General features: G+C 38.0%; 1 protein-coding gene across 10 annotated transcripts in view; it reads right to left on the bottom strand.

Moving 5' to 3' along the window:
- NRG3 (neuregulin 3) overlaps positions 1–11,321 on the bottom strand; it is a 1,064,827-nt gene that overhangs the window by 199,087 nt on the left and 854,419 nt on the right. The window lies entirely within an intron of this gene.

Raw genomic sequence — 11,321 nt, 5'->3', positions numbered from 1 at the left:
TATATTCCAAGTAAGTCACCAAACAAACAAAACACAGTAATGAGCAGCAGTAATGAAAAAAACTTGCAGATGAGGCTGAATCTGATTCCCAGGGTTGCCACCTTATGCTATTTAAAATGTCCAGCTTTCAGCTTTCAGACTAGAAAGTATGGCTCATAAAAGAAAAAAAGCAAAATGGTTAATAGAAATCTGAGTGAGCCCAGATGTTGGACTTAATAAAAAAAATTTTAAGTCAGTAAGCATAAATATATTCAAGGAACTACAGAAATCTCTATCAAAATAATTAAATGAGGGATGCCTGGGTGGCTCAGTCAGTTGAGCGACCAACTTCGGCTCAGGTCATGATCTCACAGCTTGTGAGTTCAAGCCCTGCATCGGGCTCTGTGCTGACACCGCGGAGACTGGAGCCTGCTCTGGATTCTGTGTCTCCCTCTCTGTCTGCCACTAACCCACTCACATTCTGTCTCTGTCTCTCTCAAAAATAAATGAACATTTAAAAAAATAATAATAATTAAATGAAGTCTGAGAACAGTGTTTCACAAAATAGAGACTGTAAATAGTGATGTAGAAATTACAAATAGATCAAATGGAAAATATGTCATTGAAATGTGCAACACCTGAAATGATCAATTCACTAGAAGACTTTGACAAGAGATTTCAGTAGGTAGTAGAAAAAAGTGAGGAACTTGAAGATAACTCAGTTGACACTGTTTGAGGAACAGAAACAAAAAAAGAATGAGAAAAAAGAGCCTCAGAAACCTGAAGGACCCCATACATCGTACTGGCATATGCATAATTGAAGTCCCACAAGAAGAGGGAGAAAATGAAGCAAAAAAAGTATTCAAAGAAATAATGACTGAAAAACTCACCAAATTTGTTGAAAACATTAATTTACATAGGGCAGAAGCTCAATGAACTCCAAGTAAGATAAACCTAAAGAGATTCTAATATCTCATCCAGGAAGTAGGAAGCTGCACATGTAACTACAATTTTCTATTCTCTTAAGTAATTCTTCTGAAGTAAATATTGTAAAATATTACTTGACGTTATTTGATACATTTGATAAATGTAGGTGGTGGGTACACATGCATGCCTTCAGGGAATAACATACTTACATACTTAGTTGCTGGTTCAAACAGAAGCCTTAATACATATTATTTTCTCCTTTTTCTTTTCAAATGACAAATATTTTATTCTCCTTTAGGATACAACAGCATCAAGGAAGCTCTGGTAATTTCTTGTCTTTATATAATTCTATTTGTTGATAGTCATAACACAAGATCAACCAAAAACTTCCCCTAGTGAATAATTTCAGTTTCTCTTACTCTCAAGCAAGGAAGCAACAGTAACAATGCTAGATTATTTAATTGCAACCAAGAACAAACACAAAATGTATAAAGTGTGATTACTGTTGCTTGAGCAACTTTCTGAACTCATTTTATAGGAAGTACTCTTAAAATTCTTAAGGAACTCTATTTCTTTAGCTATATGATTCTGTCTGTGGTTGTATGGCATAAGAAAAATGCCACTTTCCTGAAGTCTAGGTTTGTTATACCCGGAGTACCTGAGTGGTTCTCCCTAGTCTTGTGGCCTGTACAAGAATTCAAAACAGCCAGTGATGCGGAATGGTCTTGACATTTGTATTTGAGTTTTGACATTCAGATACATTGATACTCATTCTTCATTCCTACACATCGAAAGAAGGGTTGTAACAAGCAAGATCAGGCAATGCCAGGTGGACCCCAAGGAGCTGCAAAATGCCAATTTCAAACTTAGGCCTACCTAAGCAGTTGCAGCCAGGATTTGCAACTGCAGATGAATAATGTCCGTGTGGACAAAGGAAACTGTTCAGTCTCATTTTAGAAAAAAACTAAAGAAAACAAAACAAAACAAACAGGTGCATACCTATTGTATTTGCCTGTCCCTATAAACTAACTGTCTACTTCCTGAAATGCCTTTCTGTAACTTCTAAGTCCCAGGAAATTCCTCCTCCTTTTTCAAAGTGCAGCATCTCCCCAGACTACTCCTGGTTTACCTACACATTATAACAGCGCTCTTCTTTATGCATTTATAGCATGATATACTCACGTAGGGTCCTTTAAAATGGATTGACTGCTCAAGAAGCACTTTGTTAGGTCATGAAGATGAAGTTGTGAATGAGACTCGATTTTGCCCTTACAAGCTAGCAAAGGGCATAACTATGGTAATTGGCCACTGCAGTGGGGTGGAGTGCATATTGTGCTGAAAGAAGTCAGGGAGGGTGCAAAATCACTGTGGCATCCCCTAGTTCTGAGGCTGAGGAACAGCTGCAGACTCAGTCCTGAAATGAGAGCCAACACTTAGAAGTAAACATACAAAAAAAGAAACGTATGTGTGGAGGAGAGATGGTTGGAGGAGGGGGTTGAGTGTTCTGAGCCAAGACAGAAGCATGGCCCTAGCTCCAAAGATGCAAAAAGTATGGCATATCTAAAAAGTCAAAGACAATTCTGAATGGCTTGTTTGAAGAAAAAGAAGATACACCAGGAGAGTTGGAGTTAACAAAGCAAGCAGGATAGAGATGTGAGAGGTATTTGAAATACTAAAATGACACTTGTAAGTGTTTTTGTTCATTTGTTCATTTTGATGTGTTTGTCCTGATGCATCCACTCCTATCTTAAAATAACAGATATTCTGACTTTTCTTTTCTCATAATACATGCACTTCAGGAAGGATTGATTAATCCAGCCATTAGGAAAGAGGGGTAAGAGGAAGCCTATCTGGCCCCATCACACACTCAAGAGTGTATACTTAGAAAGACTTATCAGAACGAAATTCAGGACTTGTAGACTTTTTGATTGGTGTTTGTGTGTGTTCGGTGGAGAGGTAAGAGAGGGTGTAAAGATATTGTCCTTGTTTGGGGAGCATGAACCTGAATATGACAGCTCAAGAAAACTGTCAGCCATCTTAGAAATATTATGAAAGAGCAAATCAGAAGAAGCAAAGCCAACCAGAGACCGGTTCTGGTTGTGTGGTTAGAGCTTGGAATGCAGCCTTCCCTGAAGGCTCTGAACTTTGCAATTATATAAGCCAAAATACAGGATTTATTGATTATTTGTTGAATTTTGTCTTCTATTACATGTAGCAGAGTCCTAATTGCTAAGGTCTGTTTAGGGGCATTGATTTTATCTTAGAGCAATGGGCATTAACGGACAATTTTTAAGTCAAGAGTAACAAGAATGTGTGTTTTAGAAAGACAGCCTTAACCACTTATGTGAACTAGATGGCATAGACTCATTATTCTTTATATCTCCCATCTAAGTACAACTACAAACCCTATCTATGACACAGCAGGCAAACATAGGAGGACAATGAAAGGTGGAAAGAGGAAGGCAGACTGGCTAGGGACCACAGGACTGGAGGAACAATACTGCGACAATTCCCAACATCTTCCAATTCCCACTCCAGTCCCCACACCACCAGCAGATCAAGTCCTGGCATCTCATGAATCCCGAACCATAGGAGAAAGCAGCCCAGGTAGGCCCCTTCCTTCCCTGATTGAACTGGAGTCCCGGAAACAAGAAGCCAAGGAGATTCCTCTCTGCCCCCGGGACTTGAGTCCCTTTCCCCCCTCCCTTCCTTCCAGAGACACTGGACAGCCAGCCCAGGTGGCCCAGAAGCTCAGGCAGGGTTTAAATCAGGGCTCATAGACAAACAGAGGCCAGATTGGAAAATGCTCTCCCAGGACCTAGAGAACAGGGAAGTCCAGCCTGGGGAAATATTTTTTGCTTCACATATGGCACCAGCAGGGATCAGCAGAGGACCCAGTGCTACCGGGCAAACAAAGCAGATGAAAAATAGCATCTCAAAACCTCTGAAAATTAAGTTGTCATTAGAACTGTAGCTCAAAAAAGTAGGTCAGTATCTGCACGCTAAATATAAAAAAGGGATTGCTTGTGAAAATAAAGGATTTTACTAGGATCCAGAGTTTCCCAACCTAATAGCCAAAATGTCCAGGTTTTAATGAAAAAGCAATTGTCATACCAAGAACTAGGGAAATCATAGCTTGAATGAAAAAAAAAATAGACATGACACAGACATTAGAATTATTTGACAAAGATTATAAAGTAGTCATAAAATTGCTTCATTGTGCAACTACAAATATCCTTGAAACCAAAAATCTCACTAAAAAGTAGAAAATATAAAATAGTAAAAGTAAAGTTATAGAACTGAAAAATTCAATAACCAAAATTTAAAAAGGCATTGGAGGACTCAGAATGAACACTATATAAGAAAGAACCAGTAGACTTGAAATGAGGATAGAAGGACATCCCTGTGTATAGATTAGAGACCAGCAAGACTTGAGGGGCTGTTTGGGACATTATACTAATAATCCAATCACAGTGGATGGTGGTCTGAAACGAAGTAGTGGCATTGAAGGAAGAATTAGATTTGTGAAGTGGTTTGGATGGAGTATATATAAACTTTGGTGGTTTATTTGGACATGGGTGTAAGAAAAAAAAAGGAGAAATTGAAGGTGAATCCCAACAGAGTGAATATTGATATATATGCCAGAGGAAGCAGAATGGGTTTGGGAGGAAAAAAAACTCATGAATGCAGTTTTAAATATTCTTCATTTGAGATATTACTGAACAGGACACATTGGTATCTCGGTCACTTATGTTATAATACAGTAATCAACTGACCTCTTTGTCGAATCGGGAGAAACTAGCTAAGCACCCAGCATTAGGGGGACATTAGCAAGTTTTATGAGTAATGGAATGAAAAAGTAAGTGAGTAAGTTGACATCCTGTAAGTTCTAAGAACATTTTTCCTCTCACCATGGACCATCATAGATAGACAAACTCACATAATTGCTACACCTCTAAAGATCAGCTAGACTGTTGGGATAACAAGAGTCCACAGGTAAACGAGCCTGACCAGCAAATGTGAGATATCATTACATACCCCAGAAAGGAACCCAAGCTCACCAATTGTAGATCTATCATTTAAATCCAGATACCACAGGCCAACATAATAAAATATTGGCCTTATTTTTATGTCTTCTTTTTATTTTTTAACATTTGAAAACATTTTATTTTTTACCACTAGAAAGAATACCTCATATATATGACTAAATCAAATCATCAAAGATGAAAGTTCAGCAATTGTCTATCATATTAGAGCTCATATTGTTTCTATTTTCTTCAAGATGAACAACTTGTTTGAGAAGAAAAATAATGAAACTCTGGGAAAAGTGTGCCAAATTCTATAATGTTAATCTATCTGGCCTGCTTTACTCTTTCCTAATTAATTCAGTTAGATATACTGAGACCCTTGCATGATCTTCCATTGCTATCCAGGAGCCAAGGGAAAATCCTTGGATCATCAATTCTAGAATATTTGCCCTACAAATCAGCAGATAGAAGTCCTTCTACTAGACCTAGCTCAGGGAGTCCATGCCAAGATCTCACTTGAAACCTTTAAGAAGAAACTACTAATTTCTTTTGCTCCTCATTCTCATAAATATCTCATTGGAGAGACCCAAACTCAATTTTCCCTAAAGATCTTGAGTAGTCTGTTCCTTCATATAGTACACAAAAGACAGTCTTAATTTGTACTCCAGCTGGCTCTAAAAAGACAAAGAGTTTCTTGCCAGCCTTATCGTGAGACGGGTATTGATCTCAGCCTACAGTGCCACTCAACTCTGTCCTTCTGAAGTTAGGGCCTACTTAACAATGCAATGTGTTCTGATTGCCAGAACACGTTCCTAGTGTTTTATTCTTTTCACCTCTGATCAGAGGACTTTTTAGTCTTCCCTTCCTGCTTTAAGAATGTCCCTCAGATGCAGAGAAAGAGGAACCCTTTTGCACTGCTGGTGGGAATGCAAACTGCTGCAGCCACTCTGGAAAACAGTTGGGGGGCTCCTCAAAAAATTAAAAACAGCACTACCATGACCCAGCAATTGCACTACTAGGTATTTATCCAAAGGATACAGGAGTGCTGTTTCAAAGGGGCACATGCAACCCAATGGTTTTAGCAGCACTATTGACAATAGCCAAAGTATGGAAAAAGCCCAAATGTCTATCGACTGATGAATGGATAAAGAAGATGTGGTATATATACATATATACGCAATGGAATATAACTCAGTCAGCAAAAAGAATGAAATCTTGCTATTTGCAACAATGTCGATGAAACTAGAATGTATTATGCTAAGCAAAATAAATCAGTCAGGAAAAGACAAACATTGTATGACTTCACTTGTATGTGCAATCTAAGTTACAAAAGACGAACATAAGGGAAGGAAAGCAAAAATAATATAAAAACAGAGAGGGAGAGAAACTATAAGAGACTCTACAGAGGACAGACTGAGGGGTGTTGGGTGGGGGGATGGGCTAAATGGGCAAGGGGCATTAAGGACACTGGTTGGTTGGGATGAGCACTGGGTGTTATAGATAAAGTGATGAAACACTAAATTCTATTCTTGAAATCGTTATTATATGTTAACTAACTTGGATTTAAATTAAAAAATAAATAAGTAAATAAAAAAGAATGTCCTTCAGCTCATCTGGAAGGGGGACCTAAGCTACCTCCTAAAGGAGACATATTTTTACACAAACCAGTGGTTCCATTTGTATTGGTCATTTTATTTTTATTTATTTTTCTTTTTTTTTTTAATGTGAAATTTATTGTCAAATTGGTTTCCATACAACACCCAGTGCTCATCCCAAAAGGTACCCTCCTCAATACCCATCACCCACCCTCCCCTCCTTCCCACCCCCCATCAACCCTCAGTTTGTTCTCAGTTTTTAAGAGTCTCCTATGCTTCGGCTCTCTCCCTCTTATAGTGGTCATTTTATAAGACTATTATTGTATTAGGCATTTGAAGAAAAACATGTTCCAGAAATAGAGCCCAGTGTAAAAATGTGGTTTTGTCCACATTTAGGTTTTAAAAAATGGGGTCATCACTGGAAATAGTGTTTTGTAAGCTATGCTCAGATTCTCGAAACACTTACCCATTTTTCTCAAATACTTGAGCAGAAAAAAGAAAAAAAGGAATGGAAACTTTGAGAGGCTTTCCTAAATCATTATAATCATTAAAATTCAAAACTTTCACATTTATAATTTAATGTAGTTAAAATACCATGCATATTCATACTGCTATTTGATATTCATGCTAATAAAAGGATGTAAATAAAACAAATAAGAGTAATATAATGACTCATTTTTATTCTATTTATTAAAGAACCAGAGTTCATGGTTGCTTTATATAGATTTACATCTTGTACTAGTTGTAGAATATTTCATTTTTTAAAAATCTTTTTTTCCAATTTTTAAAAATCTTATTATTGCTAAATTATAATTGCAGGATTAAAACCTTGTAAAAATGAAGGCTGTGTCTGCATCATGTTATAAATTAGCTGGCTTCTAATTCAGGCAAAGCAAATTCTTCATCAAAGGAATCTTAACCATTCTCAAGTACTGCATTATTTACATGTTTATGAGTGCAAAAATGTTGTGTAACAAAAAATGAGTTCAAGAGTACCAAAACAACCATTACATTTGGTAATACACATACAATTTAGAAAGAATTATACCAATCCATGCATAATAGAGGAGAAAAGAGAGACTCAAACTTTTTGACTTAAGCCAATATGTTTCATATTCTGACTTTCCAGAGCTGGGACTTAAAATTTAGTCTTATAATCCTGGTCTGCCTCACTGTGAGGAATAAATATACATCAAAATCAATAATCCAACTCAGATGTATCCTAAATAAATATTATAGTCACAAGAACTGCTTTACTCCAATTATATTTAAGGAAAAAGATATCCCAGAATATCTTTCAATACTATAATAATTTCTTGTAGTTTTCGAAAATTACACAAATCTATTTAAATTGTTTTAATGTTTATTTATTTTTGAGAGCGAGAGACAGAGTGCAAGTGGGCAAGGGGCAAAGAGGGAGACACAGAATTCAAAGCAATCTCCAGCTCTGAGCTGTCAGCACAGAGCCTGACACAGGGCTCAAACCCCATGAACTGTGACATCATGACCTGAGCCAAAGTCAGACAGACCCTTAACCGACTGAGCCACTCAGGCACCCCTACTGCTGCTGTAGTTTGAAGGTTGCTCTCCCAAAACTCCAGTGGAAATCTTAATACCCATTGTGATGGAATTAGGAGGCGCAGCCTTTGGGAGGTGCTTAAATCAGAAGGGTAGAATTCTCACAACTGGAATCAGTGCTTTTATATAAGAGACCCCATAGAGCTCCCTAGCCTGTCCACCATATGAGGGCACAATAAGAAGTCTACAACCAGCAAGAGGGCCCTCTTCCAACAAATATGCTGGCGTCTTGATCTTGGACTTCAAGCCTCCAGAACTGTGAGAAATAAATTTTTGTTGTTTATAAGCTACCCAGTCTGTGGTGTTTTATTACTCCAGCCCAAACAGACTAAGGCAACAGTCACAATTCAACACAGAATTCATTACAGGGCACATCTGAAATTTCTGTCAAATGATTAAGGTCTTTCGAAAGTATATTTTCTCTAGTTATCAGCCAATGTCAGTAGGAAGTATGGAAACGAGGATTTCAAATATATAAATAGGTTCAGTTTCTGCAGTAGTGTTTGAGGTATTCTAGGGTGAGAGCACAAAAAGAAAAAAAAACAAGCCATATGCAAATTATGTAATATCATAGTGTGCTATGCATCAAAAATTAGAATTAGCTCAGAAAAACAAACAAAAAAACCTTAAAATGCTTGGTAATGATAACCATATCTCACAGGTTGTTTCTGTTTTCTCTATGTGTTAAAATGTTCTGCATAATTTAGATATGATTTGGAGGATTTCATCTTTAGCCTTCAAAAGCTGACAAAGGTGATGTCATATTTGTTTGTTAGAATGTCATTTTTGGGGGGCGCCTGTGTGGCTCAGTCGGTTAAGTGTGCGACTTCGGCTCAGGTCATGATCTTGCGGTCCATGAGTTCGAGCCCCGCGTCAGGCTCTGTGCTGATAGCTCAGAGCCTGGAGCCTGTTTCAGATTCTGTGTCTCCCTCTCTCTCTGACCCTCCCCCACTCATGCTCTGTCTCTCTCTGTCTCAAAAATAAATAAACATTAAAAAAAAAAACTTAAAAAAAGAATGTAATTTTTGGGGTTGCTTGGGTGGCTCAGTCAGTTAAGTGGTTGACTTCTGCTCACGCCATGATCTCATGGTTCATGAGTTCGAGCCCCGCATCGGGCTCTGTGCTGACAGCTCAGAGCCTGGAGCCTGCTTTAGATTCTGTTTCTCCCTCTCTCTCTCTGCCCCTCCCCTGTTCACACTCTGTCTCTCTCTCCTTCAAAAATAAATAAACATTCAAAACAAACAAACAAAAAAAAGAATGTCATTTTTGTTAGTGATTGCTTTCTAAGGTATAGGATCTTTTTTTAATTTTTAAGTTTATTCATTTTTGAGAGAGGCAGAGAGAATGAGTGGGGGAGGGGCAGAGAGAGAGGGAGACAGATAATCCCAAGCAGGCTCTGCACTGTCAACACAGAGCACGATGTGGGGCTTGAAGTCACAAACTGTGAAATCATGACCTGAGCTGATATCAAGAGTCAGACACTCAACCGACTGAGCCACTCAGGCATCCCTTTAAGGTATAGGATCTTAAATACATGTAAAGTCAACAATTATACACTTGTTTCATATTGTTCCATGCTCAAATTCCTTGAGAGTTAAGCTTAACTTTTGCAAGAAACTTGAACTTCAGACATGTAAGTACTCAATAGCAAAAGCTATTTCCATTCTTGCAACATGTATTTTCTGACAAACACTTTTGTGTTTACTTGAAATAGTTTGAGAATCTGGAAAATCTATTTTAATCAGATGAAATAGATAGAATGAAATTCCATTTAAAGTGAAGTATTTCTTACCATTAAAATAGTCAGTGACATTAATTATCAATAGAAGAATAATTTTTAATGAATGTATTGTCTGTATAAATTCAGAGATTGATGCTAGGCACTATAGCTGAAAAAAGGAATATGTGGATGTTTAACATGATGGGAATCTCTACAATTAGTTGGCACTAGGTTATTAACATGGAATTTTAAATCTCAAAGATAATTTCTGCTTAAAGATGGGGGGATTGACCACATTCATGTATTTTCTTTCCTTCCTAGGACCCAATGAAAATTTGAGTACAAAAATCAACATGTCATAAGTCCACAACAAACAAGATATTGCTAAAGAACTGTCAGGGTGGAAGAAATTTCAGCAAATTCTGGAAGGCAGCAAGTCCATGAAAGTGCAGTAATTATTGCCCCGGGATGGAGGAAGCAGCTGCATAGGACACAACTGAAAAGTGAGATAGTGCTCCCAGTGAGACCACAGAGACTTGGGACTGAAAAAGAGCCTACCTAGCCCAGGAGAGTGTGAGGAAGTCCCATGGCTGTACACATGATGGTGCCAGGGTGTGGGGGGGGGGGGGGCAAAAACTATGTACAGAACTAGAAATATTTCCTACCTGTTGCCCCTACTCCTGTCTCAGATGAGTCAGAAGCCAGGCCTGTAGCCTTAGATAGAGACTGGAAGGCAATTCTATAGTATAATTGTGACTCCAATGACATTCTGACATTTGGGGGCCCCCAGAATGACATCATCTCCAAGCCAAGCACCTAAAATGAAGACCCTAAGTGGGCTAGCACCACATATTACACAGAGTAGCAAATGGGTTCCTCGTGCCTTGCTCTCAAACATTCAACATGAGGTTCATGGAGACAGATAATTCACAGAGATCACAGAGACGATTCACAGAAAATAAGAAAACACCTGGGGCACCAGGGTGGCTCAGTTGGTTAAGCACCTGACTCTTGATTTTGGCTCAGGTCATGATCTCATCGTTTGTGAATTTGAGTCCCTCATTGGGCTCTGCACTGACAGAGCAGAGCCTGCTTGGGATTCTCTTTTCTGCTCTCTGCCCCTCCCCGCTCATGCACTCTCTCTCTTTCTCAAAATAAGCAAATAAAAATAAATTAAAAAAAAAAAAGAAAACACCAATTGCCAACAGTAATGTCTACAGAGAGAATCCAAAAAGTATCTTATTCATTCAATCTGTTAAAATTCCTGAGGTAAGGAAAAATCAGTGAATCTGAAAGAGCTTTCAAAAATGAAAATAGTGTGTTTAAAATAAAAAGAATTGGGCACCTGGCTGGCTCAGTCAGAAGAGCATGTGACTTTTGATGTCAGGGTCCTGGGTTCAAGCCCCATATTAAGTGTAGAGATTACTTAAATAAATAAAACTTAACATACATATGTACATAAATGCATAAATAAATAAAATAAAGTGAATTAAT

The sequence above is a fragment of the Puma concolor genome, chromosome D2 (assembly GCF_028749965.1).
Source record: "Puma concolor isolate L17-30 chromosome D2, mPumCon1.1.hap2, whole genome shotgun sequence".
Classification (NCBI taxonomy): Eukaryota; Metazoa; Chordata; class Mammalia; order Carnivora; family Felidae; genus Puma; species Puma concolor.
The sequence above is the reverse complement of the archived record's forward strand: the minus strand, read 5'-3'. Positions and strand labels throughout refer to the sequence as shown.